Genomic DNA, 23,013 nt, shown 5'->3' on the forward strand with positions numbered 1-23,013 from the left:
ACTCATGAATGTCTAGATTATAAAAACTGGGAGAGCACAAAATCGCAAAATATCGACACAAATTAACAGACAGTGATTTTCAGTATGCTGTGACTCACTAAGTGTGAGGTCCTAGATTAAACAGTGTTTGTAAGAGTCTGTCAGTCTTAATGGGGAAATAAAGTTATTTCAGAAATCCAGGGGAAAATAAGGAACAAATATTTGCTTGCGGGGGAGTTACTTATAAGCAAAATTTGATTAATAGTTATTAATAATTTCAATATTTTTTCATTTTTTCAGTTTTTATTTAAAATCATATATAAGATTACTTTTTTCCTGCATCTTCTCAATTGTTTCTTCCTTATATTTGTCCTTTTCCTTTCCTTCTTGAGGAGATTTGGCTTTATGTTCAAGGATCTTTTTGTGGTCTTTGTCCAGTTTTAGTCTAGGGATACCCACCTTGCTAGAGTGAATGCCCACACGGTCAGTGGTGCCATCCGTCTGCTCTCTGTCTCTCCTCGTTCAGTGTAGAGGACATTTTCTTCCTATGAACCTGGATGACCTTGCCAATTTGCTGACCTTTGTAATACCTTCACACAATCTTTACTTCATCCTCCTTTTGGATGGGCATGGATCAAATGTTTCCTCTCTCCACTCTTTGTAAAGAGGGGAAGACATAATCTTACTGTGAATGTGGGAAGGTGCATTGAAAAGCCTTTTATAGTTCTTGTTTCCATCAGAAGTCACAAAGGGACTGAACTTTATTTTGGATACTGGCACTTCAGCGATGGTGGCAAAAGGAAGAGCAATTTTAATAAGTTTTAAAGAATTATCTTCTAACATTAGTGGTGTTGCTCTTTCTAGAGGGAGAAAGTAACCGCCTCTTCAGCCTCTGTGATTTGTCCAGAATCAGAAGGTTGTGGAGCCGACCATGGGGCTGGGGTGGGAATTCTGACTTTATCATTCCTGTCGCTACCTGCTGCCTCTTTACAGGGCGGTGCTCCCAGGGTCTTTTCAAAAATTGCAGGTACTGCATTTTTCCAGGTTCTCCTTGTACTCATTTCTCATCCTGTTCTATAGTTGGACTCTTTGTCAAAAGACCTAGAACCACATTTTAGACTTACTAAATTTCATCCATTATTTTCTTTTTTAATGACACAAGCTTTTAGATAGTGAGCCCACAGACTTGCTCACACAATTTCCTGTGCTTTTGTAGGTATTTTCTTTTCAAAATTGGTGGGGAGGGGGCAGAGGAGGACAGAATTACATTGGTTATTTCTAAGTGTGTTTAAAAGATTAAAAATAAAAGGAAGGAAGGAATTCAGAGGTGACGCTGTTGCTAATATCAGTGGAGTGAGGTTTTAAAGGGGGTTTGATCCAAGCCTTTGGGAGAAGGAGAAGGTTAGTGGTGTAGATATTGAGATTTGGAACCATTTTAAGATCCTCTCTCGGATAGTGAGGATATCCAAACTTGGACTGGCTCCTGTCAGAGATATGCCTTCACTTCTAAAGTGAGGAGTCCCACACAGGAGAGAAAATGGCCAAGTATGACAGAAGAGGAAGAGCCACCTCCTCATCTCAAAAAGGCTCTAATCCTGCTAAGTATAGATTTTCTCCACACGATGATGGTAGCAGAAGTCACTTGAGTAAACAAACCTCTGTGGTTTTGAAAATCAAATCAAGTAACGTATCTTCCCTAGATATCTCTATTATTTTGAGTGTATATTCACACACAAACTCTCACATACACACATGTATGCAATCTGTCCCATGCATAATTAAATATATACTAATTTACTAATTTGTGGTTTTAAATATGTATATAATTTATAGTTTTCTTGCTTTGATGATCATCCCCCTGTAAATTATTTAAGTAGTTTGGTGTTTTTCCATCACTAGATTTTGTCCTAAAAACACTGTCAAAAAACTTCATCAGGTCTCACTTCTCATCCTGGACCATCTTGTCATTTGAGTGACACATAAAAGAAGAATAGATGTAAAATAGTATCATAATTCCCTTTCCCCATTAACATTAATCTATATGCTTTGAATATATTTGACTTTTTTTTTAATTTTGTACTTCCTCGACCTGTTAAATTATAGCAACTAAAGCTCTTTTCTCTCTGCTTTCCTAAGTGGCATATGCTCATATTACCAATGCCTCTTTAACATGACTGGTGTTCTCTAGTTTATGTAACCGCTTAGTCTGTTCTATCAGGAAAAATCAGGATTGCATATACATGTGATAGAAAATTCTCGTCCTCTAGAAAGAGAGTAGAAAAAAAAATTACACTGCCTTTTTTTAGAGCACAAATAACCTCAGTGTAGTGTTTAAGTGTCTAATATTGCCTAATGGAAAAATCCATGGTACAGTTCAAACTAAATGAAATAATGATGTAACTTAGGGTGCTCCTTCAAACAGCATCTTAAGTAGATACTTATGTACTTCTGAGTTCAACCCCACAGCAGCCATGCAGCCTCAGAGCTTGTTACGGAATTTCATATTCCTTTAATGGAGATGGCCCCATGCTGGGCTTTTACTTTTCCAACTGTGGCGGTAATAGTTAGTAATCAAGTCATAATGTAATAATCACAACTACAGGGAAATGTTAGCTGATGTAATAGATTGCAAGGCGAAAAAATATTGGTGTTTTTTCAGACCTTATTCCATCTGTCTTTTTGTTGTGTGTTGAAAGAATCTAGGCTTATAGGTGAAAACAGCCCCACAAAAGTGCCTACACAGATAAGGCTCTATCACTTGCATAATCCTAGTGATTTTTTTTTCATTTATGTACTCACAAAGAGTCACACACTTGGGAATTTTATGTTGAAATCTGAAAAGCGTGCTCTGAGCGAGAGCCAGAGCATTCCTAATTCTCAAGTCCCTCATATATTTAACTGATATTTTAATGAAACAGGCATCAATAAAATATTTATATTCTGTATCTTGCAATTATCTGACTTCTTCCAAAAACTGCTTCAATATTCATTAAAAAAATGCTATTTGCTGCTTAGAAAGAGCTATTACTACTGCTTCTTATATTCTGGTCCCCAAAATTATCTCAGTGAAGGTACAAAGTCCTCCAACTTAGAAATGTTCTTTATACAGTCATTCTGTAAAAACTATCTGGTCCATTCTTTTCATTTTTTTGGATAAGGAAACTGGCCCCTGGGAAGTTAACTAACAATCTCTGTGTTCTTTACTTGAAGAATGATACTAATGAATATGGTTAATGATGATAATGGATCACTTCAAATGGCCTATAGCTTGTCTCCCACAAGAAAAAATATATGATATAACCTAGCTGGAGAAAATATTCCTGTAAGAGTCATGAAATCCTACTATATGTAGTTCTAGGCACTAGAAATTTTAAGTTGAGATTTGAATAATTAACCGGATCACAATGGAAGTGTCAGGAGAGGGTAAGAGCAGAAGATTAGCCCCTCAGGCAGAAGAAAGTTGTTCAAAAGCCAGTTGGTAAGAGTTTGGCACCTTCTGAGAACCAGAATTTGGTCACTATAGAAGGGGGCATTGCAATGTCAGAGCCTGAAGAGCAAATTGTGAAGAGCTTGGGGAAATCCTTTTTAAGGACTTTGGTCTTCACTCTAGCCCTCACTGAAATATTTTAATGAAGCTATTGACAGAATCGGACTTTAATTTTAGAAAGATTATTCTAGCTTCATGCTGAAGAATGATTAAGCATGGGGACGCAGGGGATTGTGGCGGTTTCCTACGCCAGAGATGATGGTAGCCTGGAATAAGGTAGTGGCAGTAGACGTGAATACATTTGAGACCTATTTGGAAGTATAACCTATTGGTTTTAGTGATTAAGTAAGTATAAGGGGTGAAGAGCTGCACAATATTAAATAAATTTAGGGTTTCAGGTTTGAACACTGGGTGGATGGAGTACAAATGAGATAGAGATCACAGGTGTAATAAACATAGTGGAATTAAGAAAGGGCTTGGGAGTTCAGTAGGAATGGGTCTGGGTTTCAGCTTTGTCCCCAGCATTATTTGGGCTAGTTATTTAGTCTATGTAAACCTCTCTTGTTTGCTCACATTTAAAATGAAGATAATAGGGGCTCAGTCAGTTGAGCATCCAACTCTTGATTTTGGCTCAGGTCATGATGTCAGCATCGTGAGATCGGCCTGAGTCGGGCTCTGTGTCAGGCCCGCATTGGGCTCTGCACTCAATATGCAGTCTGCTTAAGATTCTCTCTCTCTCCCTCTGTCCCTCCCCAACTCACTCGAGTCTCTCTCAAATAAATAAATAAATAAAATCTTTGAAAAAATAAAATAAAAGAATAATAGAAGTACCTCCCCCATGTGGTTGTGAGGATTAAATGAGGTAATATATATAACAACCACATCAGTGCTTAGCAATAGTGTTTGCTACTAATAACATTAGTTGCAATAATATTAGTAAAGATTTTTGGAGGCTGAAGATTATGACTTCTGTATACTTTATGTGGAAGGTATTGTAATTTGTGGCTTTCTTTTTAAAGGCTTGGAAAGTACCCGATTAGAAAATACTGAATTTCTGTGCTGTTGGGAACTCGGGCTCATTAGTTTACTCTGTATCAACATGGAAAGCCTCTGAAGTGAGAAAAGATTATACTGACATCACTGATCTTCACAGTAGCATTTTGATTTTTCTAGGACTTTTCAGAGATTTGCCCAGCCAGTTTCTTTTTTTTTTTGAACGACTTATCATATCATAAATCAGCCAGTTTAAAGAGGATGTAATTCCCCAAACAAAATCAAACACTGGCTTCCACAGTAATATCAAGTTCATGCCCTGCATTTAGTCTTTCCTCCATGAACTTGAAAGAAGATAATAAGATACCAACTACAATGAGTAGAAATATAGCAACCAATAAAAAACGTGTACAGTTATTTAAATGGATGTTTAAAATATGAATTTTACTATCGTGAAGATAGGTATAAGCTTAAATCTTGATTAGCTGTCATAATAGAAGCAGTGGTGTGCTTGAGCCAGCCCTTAATGGCTTGTGAAAGATGATTGTTATTAAACACGTTATTAAAAATTAAATATGATCTTATGATTAAATAAGTTACATTAAAACCAAAGGTTACAAATATTCAAAATTAATCACTTCTTTATTATTTTACTATGTCTTATTATCAACATTCTTGACATTATTTATTTCTGGTCTATCTGTGTGGTAGAGATATCTCTTCCTAACTCTGCATTCAGCATCATTATATTGGTAATTTGAAATCAGCTCTGTTGGAAGTATTTACACCACAGAAATTGGCAGATGCTATGGGTCAAGGCTTTTTGTTTTATTTTGTTTGTTTTTATTTGGAGAACTGGTTGTTAAACATTTGCTAGCACACCACTGAACAAAGGTAACTACTTGCAGATATAATCTGAAAGATACTGACTAGGGGCAAGACAAGGAAGAGCACTAATCAGGAAGAAAAAATTTAAAAATTCTTTGGAGCTCCCTTAGAAAGTAAAACTTGGGATGTAGAAAACTTAGTTAAGTCCTGTGCTTAATATATTAAGCATTAATATATATTAATTATTAATATATATTATAGTATATATTTAATATTATATATTTTATATAATATATATATAATTATATATAATTAATATTATATAATTAATATATAATATTAAGCATTAATATATATTAATATTAATATTAATATATATCTTATGGAGATATATAGAGATGGAGAATATATTGGACATCGAACATTTTTCAAAAGGTGCCGTCTTTCAGCATTGCCATAAGAAGCAAATTTTATTATGTTCAAAAAGCTTTAAAAAATGTTGAAAATTACAGTTAAGCCATTTTTTTTTACTTACTTGGAAGAAAGAATTATGAAGACATGATAATTTGCAATGATTTGAAAGCAGAGAAGTGAAGATTTCTTGGTGAAGTAATTTTCAGCAAGACATGAGTTTTTAGTGAGCGCTATAGAGATGAGGCTCAGAAGTACAAATATAGGGGAGGTGCTCAGAAATAGGACCTCTCTACTCCTTGGAAATAGATGTGGTTATTAAATTATTCTCCAAGGACATCTTGACTTAAAGAGCTTGCTTCTTGATTTTCTTCTTGGGTTCAAGGAATGGTAAAAATGGTAAATTCTGTGAAATAAGTACTTTGAGTATCACCACTTTAGATAAGTCTGTGACAAAATGGAACATGACTTTGAGAGCTTATGTAATGCCACAGAGGGAGGCTGGCTTAGTCACAAGTTAGTGCTTCTTAGGGTTTTTGAAGTCAGGGTTGTATTGTTATTTTTCCTTGTGAAAGAGAAAAAGAGACACCATGACCAATGACAAAGCATAAAACTTAGGATAAGGTGAATCGTTGTCACTTGTAATGTAAGGATGGCTTAAAACCTAGGCTGTGAGTGGATATCCAGATAATTACAAGGCAAATGTGAATGTTTTTGCTGTGTTGTGATCACTGTAATGACATGAGGTCTGGGAGTTGGACTAAGAGGGTTGGATGCAGTTCTAGTGAATTTGTTGGGGCTTTCTAGCTTCTTTGCCCATGATGACAATCATAAGTGATAGTCCTAAATATAGAGCATTGTCAGTCATTCTACTGTAGGAGTTTTTTTTTTTTTTTTTAAGATTTTATTTATTTATTTCAGAGAGAGAGAGAATGAGAGACAGAAAGCATGAGGGGGAAGGGGGTCAGAGGGAGAAGCAGACTCCCCGCCGAGCAGGGAGCCCGATGTGGGACTCGATCCTGGGACTCCAGGATCATGACCTGAGCCGAAGGCAGTCGCTTAACCAACTGAGCCACCCAGGCGCCCACTGTAGGAGTTTTTTTAATGAGTACCTCACTGAAACACTAAAAACCAATAGTAAATCAGAGATCTTTCTAATACAAAGGAAGACCTCACATAAGAAAGTATAAATCAATTATGTTTTGAGAGGGGCTTGAAAAATATTGTTCCATACCACTATTTAACCGTGTCTGCCTGAGTACTTTTCTTTAGTGCTTACCACAATGAGATTATAACACTGAAGGTGAAAAAGTAAACTTTGTAATTTGAATCTGCATACCTCAATAAACCTTGGTTCTTTAAGTTCTAAGATTTGAGGCTATGGAGTGTCAGTTCTCTACAATTCCATTTACTGGTATTTAAGGCAGTTGAAGGTATCTGAGTAGCTGGGATGTCACCAGGAGGATGCAGCCTGGCTGGTGGGCAGGCAGGTGCCACACGGGGAGGGAATACCCTGGCGAATTTGCCTCTGTCCAGGGTCTGCCCCACAGACTTCCTGGTAGGGCCTAAAACTCCAACTTTTCAGTGAACTTGGGAGGTTGACTCATGACAACAAAAAGCACAATAATTTTAAGTTTATAAGCAGAATGATTGTTTGTTTATTTGTTTATGTGAGAAATGCAACTGCTAAAGAGGTGGTTTCATTCTTTGACTAGGGTATTCTTCCCTTGTTAGAAAGCTGTATGGAAAGCTAAATTTTAATCAAGCCAAATTCAACCTAAAATGGCATTAGGTTTCAAAAATCTATTCTGTTCATGTGTGTGAGTGAAGTCTCAAGATACCTGTCAGGACAGATATTAGCACCTTTTCATCCTATCTTTCCTGGTCATTGCTTGAACAGGGATGGCCATTTTCATGTTTTGACTATACTTTGTTCCCCTGTTCAACGTCTGTCCCTCAGATTGTTGATCAGAGGTGGGGTTGAGCAAGCAAATTCACAGGGCAAGCAAGGAAAATATTAGAATTTCCATTTGTGCTTATCTTCATTATTTGCATAATATATAATGATAATATAAATGGTATATAGTGAAAAGTGTATATTGGTCACTGTTCTAAGGGCTTTAAATTCATTAGCTCATTTGATCTTTAGGATAGCTTTGTGAGGAGACATACAGATGAAGTCCAGATTGGTCACCTGATTTGTCCAGAATAGAGGAGCTGAGATTCAAATCCAGGTTGCCTGGCTCCATATTCTATGCTTGTAATCATTACACCATGCCACTTTTCCAAGGTAATCCCTAGGTATAATTTATAGATGAATGAATCCATATATGTTAGTGAATACTGTTTATTGATAGGGCCATACAATGAACCATTCTATAAATCTCAGACTCTTCGTTCTGATTTGGGAGATTTTTCTCACATGCCTTTGACTCTACCATGCTCTGTTCTGCTTGTTGTGTGCTGGTCTTATAATCGAAATGCCTGTGGGTAATCACAGCGCACTGCTCACACCCATCCCCATGTGTGTCCATGTTCTTGAGGTGATTTTCTGGCATCACCTTTATTAATCCCAAGGTCACTCCAGCAACATTTACTGTCACCAGATTTAATGAATGATTCTTCTTTATAACTAATTCAAAGACCAGAAAATTCTCCCCTCGGCTTGTTTAATGTGGAAAAAATTTCTCTGCAAGAATTTGAAGGATAGCCCTATCCTCATAAGTTGCGTGTTTAGTTTACTCTCATTTATCTCCGTCACACAGGTAGGCTCATAAGACAAGGAGGCCTCATTCGAGGAGAGAGGTTAGTTTCTTTCATCTGAGCATGGCAAGTACCCAGATGCTTGAACATATGCAACAGACCAAGAGTAATTCAGAAAATAACATCAACTGTAAGGGGGGAAAACCTTTTTCTGAAGTGAGATTCTTCCTAAAGGTATTTTTGCTGCTGTACTTGGCATCTTGTTAATAAAAATATTACTTGGGCTATTTTAGTTCTCATCTCCATACTTATGTGATGTAGCACTGTGACTTAGGCCATCTGTTTTTAACATCTTATATCATTCTTTGCCACTTTTAGCAGATGAATCTTCCAAACAGCAGTTCATGAAACTTAATCCTTTCTTCCTTATTGCATCACCTTTTTCTTTGTTAAAATTCTCTGGATATCCCAGAGCTAACTCTGTATTCCACTCTTTTTTTTTTTTTAAAGATTTTATTTATTTATTTGACAGAGAGAGAGAGAGCACAAGCAGGGGGAGCAGCAGAGGGAGAGGGAGAAGCAGGCTTCCCACTGTGCAGGAAGCCTGATGTGGGGCTTGATCCCAGGACCCTGGGATTGTGACCTGAGCCGAAGGCAGATGCTTGACTGACTGAGCCACCCAGGCGCCCCTCTGTATTCCATGCTTGACCATGTGTGTTGAGATTAAAACAAGGGATAGTTAGTAAGGTGGAGACCATATAGTTGTAAAATATTTTAGCTAAATATCATTTTGTCCATTCCAATTTGACTATCACTTTGTTTTGTTTAAATCATGAACTTAGAATTTTAATGAACTTGAAGAATATGGTAGGTAGAAGACATCAATAATATGCTACAGGTTTCGAGAGCTGATGATTGATTTGTCCTTTTAACTATGTTTCTCCAAACCCTCTTAAGCCTACATGGCTTTCACTGTCATTTCTATGTGATATGACATTGAAGTAATTTGCTTTTGCTTAACTTTTATGCCTTTCTTGTCTGTATTATTAACTCAGTGGGCTAGAATGCTAATAACTTTAAATAGCCCATTGGTTGTCATAGTAACTGATATTAAAGCTAAATGTAAGTCTGTCTCTTGGATTTCACATATAAACCATTGCTGGGATTTGCATTCTTTAGGAATTGATGGACTGATGATAGGACTTTGTACAAAGAGGGCCTTGAAAATTTAGGTTTGAATTAGGAGTTGATTCAGTGACATCTGTTTTCAGCCTTCAATTTGTTCAGACTCAGTCCAGTTCCATCAGATATATGTTCACAGAACCCTAAGAAGGATGCTTATCTAAATATTACAGGGGTTATATAGACAAAAGTTTTACTTTCCTAAATTGTTGCTATTCACTGAGATACTTTCCATGCTGGTTTTCTCTTTTACTTACCAGTGTGATGATTTTTATAATGTTACTGAATTGTTTTTAAAATTATACTCTGAGAAGGGGCACCTGGTTGGCACAGTCGGTTAAGCATCTGACTCTTGGTTTCAGCTCAGGTCATGATCTCAGGGTTGTGATCTCAGGGTTATGAGATCAAGCCCCACATAGGGCTCAGCACTCAGCATGAATCTGCTTAAGACTCTCTCCCCCTCTGCCCCCCATATTCTCTCTCTCTCAAATAAATAAAAATAAATCTTTAAAAAAAATAATAATAAAATAACATTACAGCCTGAGCACTGAGAAGAGAGAAGTCACATTCAAGGAAGCCTTTTAGAGATGACTGCTAGATACAACCTATGCTTGTCTTAGGTGACTTCTGTTTCCTCCTATCTAGGGGCTTCGTAAAAATTTCACCTCTGGCTTAAAGCCTAACTGTCCTGTTTCACTTCTCTGTGTCACTTTAGTTCTAAGCAATCTCTGAGAGAAAGCTGACTAGGTATTAATTTATGTTGCATTAATTTAAATAACTCATTATTCTCATCCTGACTGTGTAATCTTTCTTTCCAGGTAGTTCACACATAGCATTATATTTTAGGCTGTGCTATTCTTTTTTTGCCCCCTGAAATTAGCATTTTTTTTCCACCTAACACCAGTCTGAGGCTGAATGAATTTTCTCCCTTGATCTCTGGAGATGCAGAGTTATTTTCTGTCTAGGTTCCCACCCCCAGCTTCCAGAAGAAAGAACACTTTGTTATCAGCAGCAGCTTATCTGTTAAATATGTATGAAGCATCCGAGATGTTGGACAATCTTGTCAGTCTCTTATATAATAATTTGGTAGTGACATTGAGTCTTCTCCCTTCCCCCATTTTTCTTGAACTAGCCCCTCTTCTGTTCTGAATATGCAATATCCTGTTCCGCTTCTGGGTCCTCATCTACTCTTCTCAGGTTCCTTAGTTGCCAGAATTCACTTTCCAATGACAGCAAACCCTTATTTTTTAAACCTCAGTTTTTTCCTCCAAGTTCCTACTTTACACACACACACACACACACACACACACACACACACACACACACACACACACACCCATGTCTTTCAGTAGGAACACCTAGCATAGTGTTAAACATGTACCAATGGATTATTAATTCTGTGGGTTGTCAAATAATGTTACAAGGGAAAAGGGTTCTGTGCTCAAAAATGATTTAGAAAGGCTGAGTTAAATAAGGCAAACAGGTTTCCTCACCATGAATATTATGAATCTCTTAAGGGGGAAAGAACAAAAGCATTTCTGAAACATGTCTATCTCATAAACATTTTAGAACACTCATTTGTGAGATTTCATTTCTTTTCGTTTCTTTTTTTAAATTTATTTCTTTTCTTCTCTCTCTCTGTCTTTTTTTCCTTAGCAGCAATCTTCAAACAAGGGTCTCTGAGTAGAGAGATAGTTTTAAGGGAATCAACCTTAGTATTTTCAATTTCCCTAAAATTGCTATACTTGAAAGAGGATTGGGGGGATTTAAATTGTCACCCTACCATCCATGATCATCACTTTTATCCTTTTACACAAGAAATAAAACAACAAAACAACACCAACACTTAGAGTTAACAGCCTTAATCTTATTATTGGTGCATCACCTCGGTGGAAAAAAAAAAAAAAAAACAAGGCACCAAACAAATGGAAATTAGTTTTGGAGTTGAAAAGGTGGGTGACTTATGTTTGGGTAAAGATTCTTTCGCAGCTAAGATAGTTTCCAATTCTTTTTGCTTTCAACAAAATTAGAGATGAAGTTCTTAACGAAGATGACTTCTTAATGAAGTTGTCAGTAAACAGGTTACTGGAAATAATTTTCAATGATGTAACATGGCACTGTATGTTATTCTTCCCAAAGCTAGAATTTCAAAGAATTAAATTTCTTATATTCTTATTTATATGAGCACATTTCTCAGATTTTAATTAGGAGAATGAAACATAGAAAAAATGATGTTGAACCCTTAGTTTCATTCTAGCCATAAGCGATGATCGTTTAGTAAACATGTATTAATTTGAAAAAAAGTAGCTTTACTCATCGGATTAAGAGATGCATTTCTAATAAATGTTTTTCCAAAAAATGTAACATATTTATATTTTTAGATCAATTACGTACTAATATAATTTTAGTGATGACTAAAAGTACTTAAATCTCAACCTCAAAAAATACACTCCATTTCTCCCACAGGTAATATGAAACATTAATCAGTAAATGACTTTCAAGCATATAAACATATTACGTCAACATAAAATTCTCTGGAGAAAAGTGGGATGAAACATGATTCCTGGAGAAAAAGAAATGATCTAAAATGTTTGGCTATTGGGCGCCTGGGTGGCTCAGTTGGTTAAGCGACTGCCTTCGGCTCAGGTCATGATCCTGGAGTCCTGGGATCGAGTCCCACATCGGGCTCCCTGCTCAGCGGGGAGTCTGCTTCTCCCTCTGACCCTCTTCCCTCTCGTGCTCTCTATCTCTCATTCTCTCTCTCTCAAATAAATAAATAAAATCTTAAAAAAAATAAAATGTTTGACTATTATGAAGACCATGTTTTCATATTTTATTTATTTATTTTTTTAAAAGATTTTTATTTATTTATTCATGAGAGAGAAGAGGAGAGAGAGAGAGAAGCAGAGGGAGAAGCAGGCTCCCAAGGAGCAGGGAGCCTGATGTGGGACTCGATCCCAGGACCCTGGGATCATGACCTGAGCCAAAGGCAGACGCTTAACCATCTGAGCCACCCAGGTGCCCTTCATATTTTATTTTATTTTATTTTATTTATTTTGTGTGTGTGTGAAAATAATTTTTATCTATTAAAGAAGCAAATAAGAACAACAATAAAATAGTAATAATGAAACCTAAATTGCCTATAGTCAGTTGCTGAGGCCAGAAACTTGGGAATATTTTCTGATTTATTTCTCTGCTTCATTTACATTTAATCTTTCACTAAGACCTGCCCTGTCATCCTCTCAAATCTACATATTAAATCTCTTCAGAGGATACAGCTCGTTTGCAACCAGATTCCTGACCCACAGAAACTGTAAGATAATAAATGTCTGTTGTTTTAAACCACTATGGTTTGGGGTAATGTTTTCATATTTTAATAGATGATATTGAGCATCAAATGCTTGTGTATTCCATGGATACCCCCCTTTTATTTTCAGTAAATCACAGCCCTTGATTGAGCAAAAAGTGACAAAACTTTTTTCATCCCATCTGGAAGGATAGGTCTTGGTAAATGTATAATATCAAAGATGTTATTGTTAAAAGTGGTTGCTAAAAAAGGGAAAATAATGAAAACATAAATGTCTCTTTTAGTTATGGGTGAATTTATTTAATATCAAAGTCAGAACTTTGGCAGATTTTAACTTTGGAGGCAGGCCAAAGTTCTTTTTTTATGTTAAACAATTTGAAATTAATATATAATCCACATACCATAATATTTACCCTTTTAACATGTAACAATTCAGTGGTTTTAATAGCTTCACAATCCATGGATCCCATTAAGTGAATGATATAATCATTTTATTTTCAAATCTCAATAGTTACAATACATCTTTGCAACTAAAGTTATGAGAATAATGTTAGAAGCTAACCTGAAAATATGTGAGGGGTACCTGGATTTTAGGAGACATGTCTTTTAGGAGATATGTGGGCAAAAATGTTTGAAGGACACAATTCTACTTAAGATTCTTTGGGAAGCATTGATCTGAGCCTCCAGGTTCTTGTTCTGGTTCTTATTTTCCCATGTCCCCTTCCCCTCTTTTCAGGCTAAGTGGCTGTTTCTTGGTAGAGCTCCTGAAGAACTACAGAATGGATTGATTATGCAGTTTAGATCATAGGTAATAGATTTAGGGTTCAAGCATTACAAAAATTTTATTGAGCAACTCTATATATCAGGCACAGTTCTAGGCACTGGACAAACCAACAGTGAATGAAATGACACAAATCCCTGTTCTTAAGAATATATTGATAGGGGGACACAGACAATTGCACAAATATATAAGTAAAATATAAGGATAGGAGTTGTGGAGAGCTGGAAGAGGTCTATTTCAAGTGGCAATAAAATGTTTAGGGAAAGCCTCAGTGAAAAGCTGATATTTGAGCAAATACTTGAAGGAGGTATCGGGGCATGGCAAAACATTTTCGGAAGAGGACATAGCAAGGACAACATCCCTGAGATGAGATCACACCAATTGTTAATGAGGAAAAGGTCAGAGTGGCTGGACTGGTGTGAGCTACAAGAGCATAAGTTATAACTAAATTTATTTTAAACCTGGGCTTTCTTGACCTACCACTATCCCCACATATATCCTTTTCTGTCCCTATCTATACCTTTCTGTCCCACTCCTGTCTCCTTTATTTTTCTGTTCCCCCACCCTTTCTTTCTCTTTCCCTTTATTACACATCTGCCAATATGTAACTAAATAATTTTTTAAATTTTATTACACTTAATAAAAATTTTGTGTCATTTTCTCACAAATTAAACAGCCAATGACCTTGAACCTAACCAAATGTAATAGAGAAAGAAAATATTCTATTTAAAATCACAATTAAGTAGAATCACTTCTTCCCTTAATGGAGTGTCAGAATTTCCTTCTAGAGAAATGATCTTTGTGCAGCCTATTATCTTATTTAAGTGTGTAAAATGAGCACTTGAATGCCTGGTTTGGTTGGAAAGGAAGAAGCAAATAGATATAAATTGTTCTACTAGAGAAATGCGCTGAAATTTGCTAGTAAGGGAAACCGGAGAAAGGGAGGAGGAGAGTCAGGTGGTGAAAGCAATTAGAGAGAGAAAGCAATTAGAGAGAGAAGGGTCACTGAGCATTATGGGAGGGGAGGGCACTATTGGTTAAGTGTCTGCTACTGATAAACTCCTGATTGGAATGGAGGGAAAGTAGATGAAAGATTTTTGGAGGTGCAAGGTTTAATATTTTATTTTCAGCTGTTTGCTTGGTAATCCTACAATGTAATCCCTGCCTCTCCTCCCAGTTATTCCAAAATTCAGTAGTCTCCTACACATGCTCTAGATGAATCATTTTAACATCAAGTTACAGGGAATGTATTATAGGTTGGTGTGGAGCATGGAGAAGAAAAATAGCCAGGGGAGTGCTATATAAGCAAGATCAGAGGTTCAGAAAAACCTACAAATTTGAATTTAAAAAACCAGAAAGTTAAGATAACCCAAGCCTTGAATTTGTGGAAATCTGGAAGTGAGCATCAAACTTCCCATTCAACATAGATGGGGGAGGGAGGAGGCAGGGTAAGGGTCAATTTAATTTTATGTAAAACTCTCAATGGGCAGAATGACCTCAGCTATTATCTGGGCTATACATACAATATAGTACTTGCTTCCAGTAACACCTATTCTCCAATCTCATTTACCAGACAAGCAGGATTAACATGAGTGTAATGCTCAGACGCAAGAATAGTGTCCTGGGAACTTGATTGATGTTAGAATTGCATTGAATGAAACCAAGAAATGTGATAAGAGAAGGTATAACTAGCAGATGCCAAAATGAAAGCCATGCAACTGTGAAACTAAATTGCCATTTTTAAGTAACAAGGGAAGGAAAAATCCAGTTTCAGTGACATCTCGTCTTGTGATAATTGGAGAAGTCAACAAAATGTGAACACTAAAAAGAGGAGAAAGGGGGTAGAGTCTGGAAAAATTCCTTGAAGAGAAGGTACTGCAAATACATTTTGAAAAGTTCCTGTAGTTGATGCAGATATAGGCCAGATGGACAAAGTTAAGTGCTAACAACCTGGACCTGGACACATATATACACTCAATAAACACAAATCTGCTCATGTTATCCCCTTGCTTAACAGCACCTGGGGAAATACGTTCTGGCCTTTGCTGACAACTTTTCCTCCATCCCTCATGACTCTATGGTACTCTGTGTTCCAATCAAATCCATTGCCAGGCTCTTCCTCTGACATACAGTTTTCCTTCACACTGCTATATTTTAGCTAAGATTTGGAACATATTCTTCTTTGGCAATCTATAATATCTTTAATACTTTAGGTATTTCAACATTTTTGAAATCTTTGTATGTTTTAATAATTTGGAAACTTCAATAGCTTCAATAATTTAATAATTTGGAAGGGTCACAATATTTGAGTTAAACTTTTCCTCCACCACTTACTAGCTGAAGACCTACATCAAGTTACTCAACCTCTATAAATCCCTCAGTTTATCTAATCACAACCCCCCTCCTGCAGTGGCTAATTCGGTTTTATATAATGTTGAGATAACTAAATGAGGTAATACATTTGAGAATCAGTTAGAACAGTACTGAGAAAATAGTGCCTACTAAATAAATGTTTTCTTAAACTTACTAAATCGCCATTTTTCTTTCTTTTTTTTTTAATTTTTTTGACAGAGAGACAGCGAGAGAGGGAACACAAGGAGGGGAGTGGGAGAGGGAGAAGCAGGCTTCCCGTGGAGCAGGGAGCCCGATGCGGGGCTCCATCCCAGGACCCCGGGATCATGACCAGAGCCAAAGGCAGACGCTTTACGACTGAGCCACCCAGGCACCACTGAATCGCCATTTTTCAAAGATGATATATAAATGACCAACAAGTATATGAAAAAATGCCTTATACCTCCAATCATTAGAGAAAGTCAAATCAAAACCATCACCTCACACCTGTCAGAATGGTGAAAATTAATAACTCAGTAAACAACAGATGTTGGCAAGGACATGGAGAAAGGGGAACCCTCTTACACTGTTGATGGGAGTGCAGACTGGGGCAGCCATTTTGGAAAACATTATGGAGGTTCCTAAAATGTTAAAATAGAACTACCTTATGATCCAGCAATTTCATGACTAGGTGTTTACCCAAAGGATACAAAAGTACTGATTCGAAGAAACACATGCACCCCGATGTTTATAGCAGCATTATTAACAGTAGCCAAATTATGGAAAGAGTCCAAATGTCCATTGACTGATGATGGATAAAGAGGAGGAGGTATACCCCCCCAACACACTATTACTCAGTTATTAAAAAGAATGAAATCTTGCCATTTGCAATGACATGGGTGGGGCTAGAGTATTATGCTAGGCAAAATAAGTCAGTCAGAGAAAGACAAATACCATATGGTTTCACTCATATGTGGAATTTAAGAAACAAGAGGGAAAGGGGAAGTAAAACAGAGATGCAAACCATAAAGCAGACTCTTAGGTATAGAGAACAAACTAAGGGTTGATAGAAGAGGTAGGTGGGGGATGGGTTAAATGGGTGATGGGTATTAAGGAGGGCATTTGTTTGGAGGAGCACTGGGTGTTGTATACAAGTGATGAATTACTAAATTCTACACCTGAAACTAATATTACACTGTATGTTAACTAACTGGAATTTAAATAAATTGAAACTAAGAAAACAAAAATAAAAACAAAAAAATACACATCACACCCATTTGAATGGCTACTATCTAAAAAACAGTAAATAACAGCCATTAATGTAGCTGTGGAGAAATTGGAACCCTTGTGCACTGTTGATAGGAATGTAAAATGATGCAGCCCCTATGGAAAACAGTATGGAGATTGCTCGAAAAATTAAATACTATCTGATCCAATCATCCCACTTCTGAGTATATATCCATAATAATGAAAGCAGGATCTCAAAGAAGTATTTGCACACCCATGTTCATAGCAGCATTATTCATAATAGCCAAGAAATGGAAGAACCAAGTGTCCAGCAACAGATGAATGGATAAACAAAATGTAGTGTACATACAGTTGAATATTATTCAGTCCTATAAAGGCAGGAAAGCTTGCCACATGCTACAATATGAATGAAACTTCAAGACATTTTGCTAAGTGAAATAAGCCGGTCACAAAAAGATGAATACCATATGATTCTGCTTCTATGAGTAATCAAAATCCTAGAAACACAAAATAGAACATAGAACAGTGGTTGCCAGAGGCTAGGAGCAGGGAGGAATGGGGAGTTGTTGTTTAACGGGTATGGAGCTTCAGTTTTGCAAGGTGAAAAGGTTCTGGAGATCTGTTGCACAATAATGTTGATTATGTTTAACAGCATTGAGCTGTACAATCAAGAATGGTTAAAATGGTTTAAAAAAATAAGTCACTGAAAAAAATTGTTTTTTTTTTCTTTTATTGAGACTTCACTCTTACCTTGTCCTTTTCCTAATCCCTTTGAGAATTCCTTCCAATCATTAGCAATTGTCCCAATGTATAATAATAATAATTACCTCTTCACCTGTTGTATTTCTCACAAGAATGTATGCTCCGTGAAGGCAGAATCCAAGTCCAGTTCCCCCTTGCATCTCCATAGCTTGAAAATGAATGACTCGTAACACATGCCTAACATATCTTGATGAGTCAATGAATGAGTAAAGAATAAAATCATCAACCATTTGCCCTATCAGCCATCGATTTCAACCCAGATTTTTTTTTAAAGATTTATTTATTTGAGAAAGAGAGAGGGCAAGCTCTGGAGCAGGGGGAAGGAGAGAATCTCATGCAGACTGCCCACTGAGCACAGAGCCCAGGACTCTGAGATCATGACCTGATCCAAAACCAAGAGTCAGATGCTTAACTGACTGAGCCACCCAGGCGCCCCTCAACCCAGCTTTAACAAAAAAAAGAGGTAAATGGGAAACACGACACAACACGATGAAACCACTTCAAGGTACTCAGACATCAAGTTCCTTGGACAGCAGTCCCTGCAGTGCCAGTATGAGTTTACTTTCCATTAATTGGTTTGTAAATGGGAGAGACTTTAACATTGATTTTCGTGGGCGTTACTCACAAGTGGCTGAGCTTCAGTAGCAAGTTATTTTCTCAATTTCATAAAGAAAAGCTGCCAAAGAAGTATTAACTGGCATGTTGTCCATATGTTAGATTTTTCCTGTTTCAGTCATTTCTATTTTTCATAAGATATTCCTGTTAGAAAGTGGCTTTATTTTTTTTGTTTTCTTGCAAAATTATAATATGTAACATGTCACAAATAAATCTTATTTTCTTCTTTTATTAAGACATCACCCTCCCCTTGTCCTTCTGGTCACCCTTTTGGTAATTTTTGCTGTATTCTAACACAGATGTGTTTAGCCTGTTGGTATGCATCAATCTTTTGATTGAGGTTGTCACTCCCAAACTGTGCTCCTGTTAACACTCTTGTTTTATCACCAAAATGGAATAATGCTGTTGTGTCTCAATATGTAGCAAAAAAACATAGAATGTTAACAGATTAAATTTTCTTAATTCTATATATTTTTTCCATAAATAATTTTAAACCTTTAGTGCTATCACTAGCTTACTAGATTATGAAAACATAAATAACTATCCCATAATAATAGAAATGTGCAAAACTATATTAAATATTTTCCTTGTTGCTTTTGAGACAGGACCTGTGTATGCATGCTGTCATTGTATTTTCTGTGAAATATGGGTGCCTTCCACATTTAAATATATCCCAACCTTTTCTGTTCTGAAAGTGGTCTGCCTGAATAAGTTTGAAAATTTGTTATTTTTTATGAGACCATCTTATTTTTAACAGTGTTTGTGTACTTCATGAGATTTTTGTATTTAGGATTCTAGATTTTCTAGTCTTTATCTGTACTTTTCGTCAACACATGCTCCCCTCTCTTCCTCCTCTCTGTGTGTAAAAGGGCCTGATCGAGTAGAAACCGATACCTTCTTACCATTTTACAAATCTGGATTGAGAATGAAGTCATGCGGGTCATGGTGATGGAGGAAGTAGATACAATAGCTGAGGTGAGGGAAAGGCAGTAACAGTGCTATGGGGTGACTCTGGGAGGCTATCATCACTTCCCTTATTTCCAATAGCCCCTTCCCTCCCAAACACCACAAACTAAAATAATCATCATCATCATTATCAATAATAGCAGCAAGAGAGACCACCCTGTGCTGTGAGTCAGGTATTATTATTTTTCCTGTTTTTTAGGTGGAACTAACTCAAAGAGAGTACGCTTAAAAGTACTTGTTTGGGGCCCTGTACTAACAAATGGAGATGACCCAGGTAGCCATTTCTTTATGTTCATTGTGTGTGTTAGCCTGAAGTTGTGTTTTGTTTTGTTTTGTTTTATAAGTAAATGTTCTTTTGTCTTGAGTGATATCACTTTATTTCCAAACGTCTCTGAACTGGTTTCTATGCAAATATGAAAGTCTTAATTGTTCATTAGTAACCTAAACATTTTAGGGTGCTTTGTGTGAAAACAATGAACAGGTGATGTTTACTTATAGTCACCGTGTTTTTACTGACAGAGATTTATATGATAGTTTATTCATCTTCAGAATAGCAGTGACCAAGGTATGGTATATATGCTTCAAGGCTAGTGAGTCATAGTAGACACAACCGTATATTCCTTTCATTCATGTAATCAATTTCATTGAGTGCCTACAATGTAATGCAGCTATTTTAACCTTTGGGAATATAATAGTGCACAAGGCAGAAGCTTACATTTTAGTGGAGGAGACCATGGATAGTGAACAAATACAATAAATGATAACTTGTAATGGTGCTAAGTGGAACGGAGTGAAAAAGCAGGGAAATGAGGTAGAGAGAGAGACTGGGTAGCAGACAGTGGTACTACTCCAGATAGGATGGCCAGAGAAGGCCTTCAGAGATAGTGATACCTTGCTGAGATCTAAATGATGGGAAATTGCTGAGCCATGCGAAGATCTTGGTGGGGTATATGAGGCAAGAGGTTGAAGGGAGACTTTCTAGGTAGATGAGCTAGTAGGCAGAAAGGCCCTGGGGCAGGGACCAGCATGAAGAATTCTAGGAACAGAAAAGCAAATATATATGAAAACAAAGGGTGCTCTAAGCACTTTAAAGCTCCATAACAGGTAGGAGTAATGAAGAGTGTGATCAATACATCTTGATATGTGTTTAAACATTGTTATTTTTCTTTCTTGTGTGAAAAATGGAACACAGGGCTGAAGAATTAAAGCAATGCAGCCTGCTGACAGGTAATTGAAAATTTCAGATAAGATGATAATAGTGGCTTAGATTTTGGTGATATCAACTGAGATGTTGCAAAATGGTGAGATTGGGATATGTTTTGGAGGCTGAATGAACAGCGATTGCTGCGAGATTCAAGAAAAGCATCAAAAATGACTCCCATGATTTTGTACTTAAGTGGATATTTGACCCATTAAATAAAATAGCCAGCAAGGCTGGGCACTTTTGGAAGAGCTTAGTTTTCAACCTAGCCATTACTACTTAGGTTATTGTGACACTGAAAAAGTCATTTAACTCCCTTCACCCCATGTGGGGCTTGAACTCAAGAGTCGCGTGCTCTACCTACTGAGCCAGCCAGCTATCCCTCATTTAACTATTTTTTAATATTAGTTTCCCCAAGTACAAAGTGAAGGAACTAATTGTGCACAGAATTGTAATAATGATGAAATGAACTAATATATGTGAAAATATATACAGTTCACAGTATATATTTGGTGCTCAATACATTTTTCATGTACATGCAGCCCTCTCCATATGCTACACATTAAATGTTAAGAATTGTATTGTTGTTAATATTATCATTATTGTTACTGGTATGATCTTGCATGGTAGAGCAATGCAGTGATAAACTGCACAGTGGGCAGTCAATAAGCATCTTCATCAAAATTCATTATCATTTTTAATCCACAGAGACTTTGAAAGAAAATAATAAAAATGGTCAAAATATTTGAGAATTATAACATGAAGGAACTAATTTACTTTCTGTGCATTCTTTTGGATCCAGAGCCCAATCAGAAAACAGAATTATATCCAACTAAGCCCAGTCAGAGAACTCATTGTTAAGATATAAATCCTTTTTGATCCTGATGGTCATACATGAATATCATACCAGTGATCCTCAAAATAATTTATCATCTTATCAGTGGAGTATAACTTTGGGGTTTTAATCACTCATTCATTTGAGCATTAAAGTAAATTCAGAAGGTGAATCTTGGCCCTGTCCATAGATTTCTCTTGTTCACGTTCTGGTAGAGGTGGTTCGCTTTTTCTTGAGACCTTGCTATACTCCATAATTTTCCTTAAAGAATGTCAATCTGTTGGCTTCTGTTAGATGTTGAAGGATACACATTAAACCATATAGGATCATATTTAGTTTGCAATGTTAAATAGGTGTATACTGGACCTTTGGCAGGGAATAAAATTGAAGTCACTGCTCCTTGTCACCATCCAATATATTTATCAAAAGCTGCATGAGAAAACTTTTTTTAAAAAGATTTTATTTATTTATGGGCACCTGGGTGGCTCAGTTGGTTGAGTGTCTGCCTTTGGCTCAGGTCATGATCCCAGGGTCCTGAGGGATCAAGTCCCACACCTGGCTCCCTTCTTCTCCCTCTCCTACTTCCCACCACTCCTGTGCACTCTCTCTCTCTCTCTCTCTCTCTCTCTCTCTCCCTCTCCCTTTCAAAAATTAGAAAAAAAGTCTTTAAAACAAAAGATTTTATGTATTTATTTTTGAGAGGGGAGAGAGAGCATGTGAGTGGGGTTAGGGGCAGAAGCAGAGGGAGAGGGAGAAACTCATGCAGACTCCATGCTAAGCGTGGAGTCCCACACAGGGCTCCATCTCACGACCTGAGATCATTACTTGAGCCAAAATCAAGAGTCAGACACTTAAGTGACTGAGCCACCCAGGGGCCCTAAGAAAACTTTTTAAAGCCATTTTTAAGGACTTACTTGTCTTCAGCCAATACATTCATTCTGTCAAAAAGTATATATTAAATAGATATGTGGAGACATTGTACTGAATGTTGAGGGTATAGTAGCAAATAAGTTGGACATGACTAGGACTTTCAAGGAGCTTGGAGTCAATCAAGGAATATAAGAATAAGACCATTGTTTGGAGATATTTCTACATGGGTCTCTCATGTTCCTGCATGTATTAAAAACAGAGGGGGGATGCCTGGGTGGCTCAGTCGGTTAAGCAGCCAACTCTTGATGTCAGCTCAGGTCATGATCTCAGGGTCCTAGGATCCAGCCCTGAGTCAGGCTCTGTGCTCAGCAGGGAGTCTGCTTAAGAATTGTCTCTCTGCCCTTCCCCCCAACCCCTGCTGTGTGCTCTCATTCTCTCTGTCTCTCTCTCTCTCTCAAATAAATAAATCTTAAAAAAGCAGAGGCACTGACCCCCTTTGTTCCAGACTATCTTT

At 37.0% G+C, this 23,013-nt stretch overlaps 1 protein-coding gene and 1 pseudogene across 2 annotated transcripts in view; one reads left to right on the top strand and one right to left on the bottom strand.

Moving 5' to 3' along the window:
- MDGA2 (MAM domain containing glycosylphosphatidylinositol anchor 2) overlaps positions 1-23,013 on the top strand; it is an 805,991-nt gene that overhangs the window by 375,104 nt on the left and 407,874 nt on the right. The gene's annotated exons all lie outside the window — the stretch shown is intronic.
- LOC113908688 lies at positions 283-822 on the bottom strand (annotated as a pseudogene).

Source organism: Zalophus californianus, chromosome 6 (assembly GCF_009762305.2).
Source record: "Zalophus californianus isolate mZalCal1 chromosome 6, mZalCal1.pri.v2, whole genome shotgun sequence".
NCBI lineage: Eukaryota > Metazoa > Chordata > Mammalia > Carnivora > Otariidae > Zalophus > Zalophus californianus.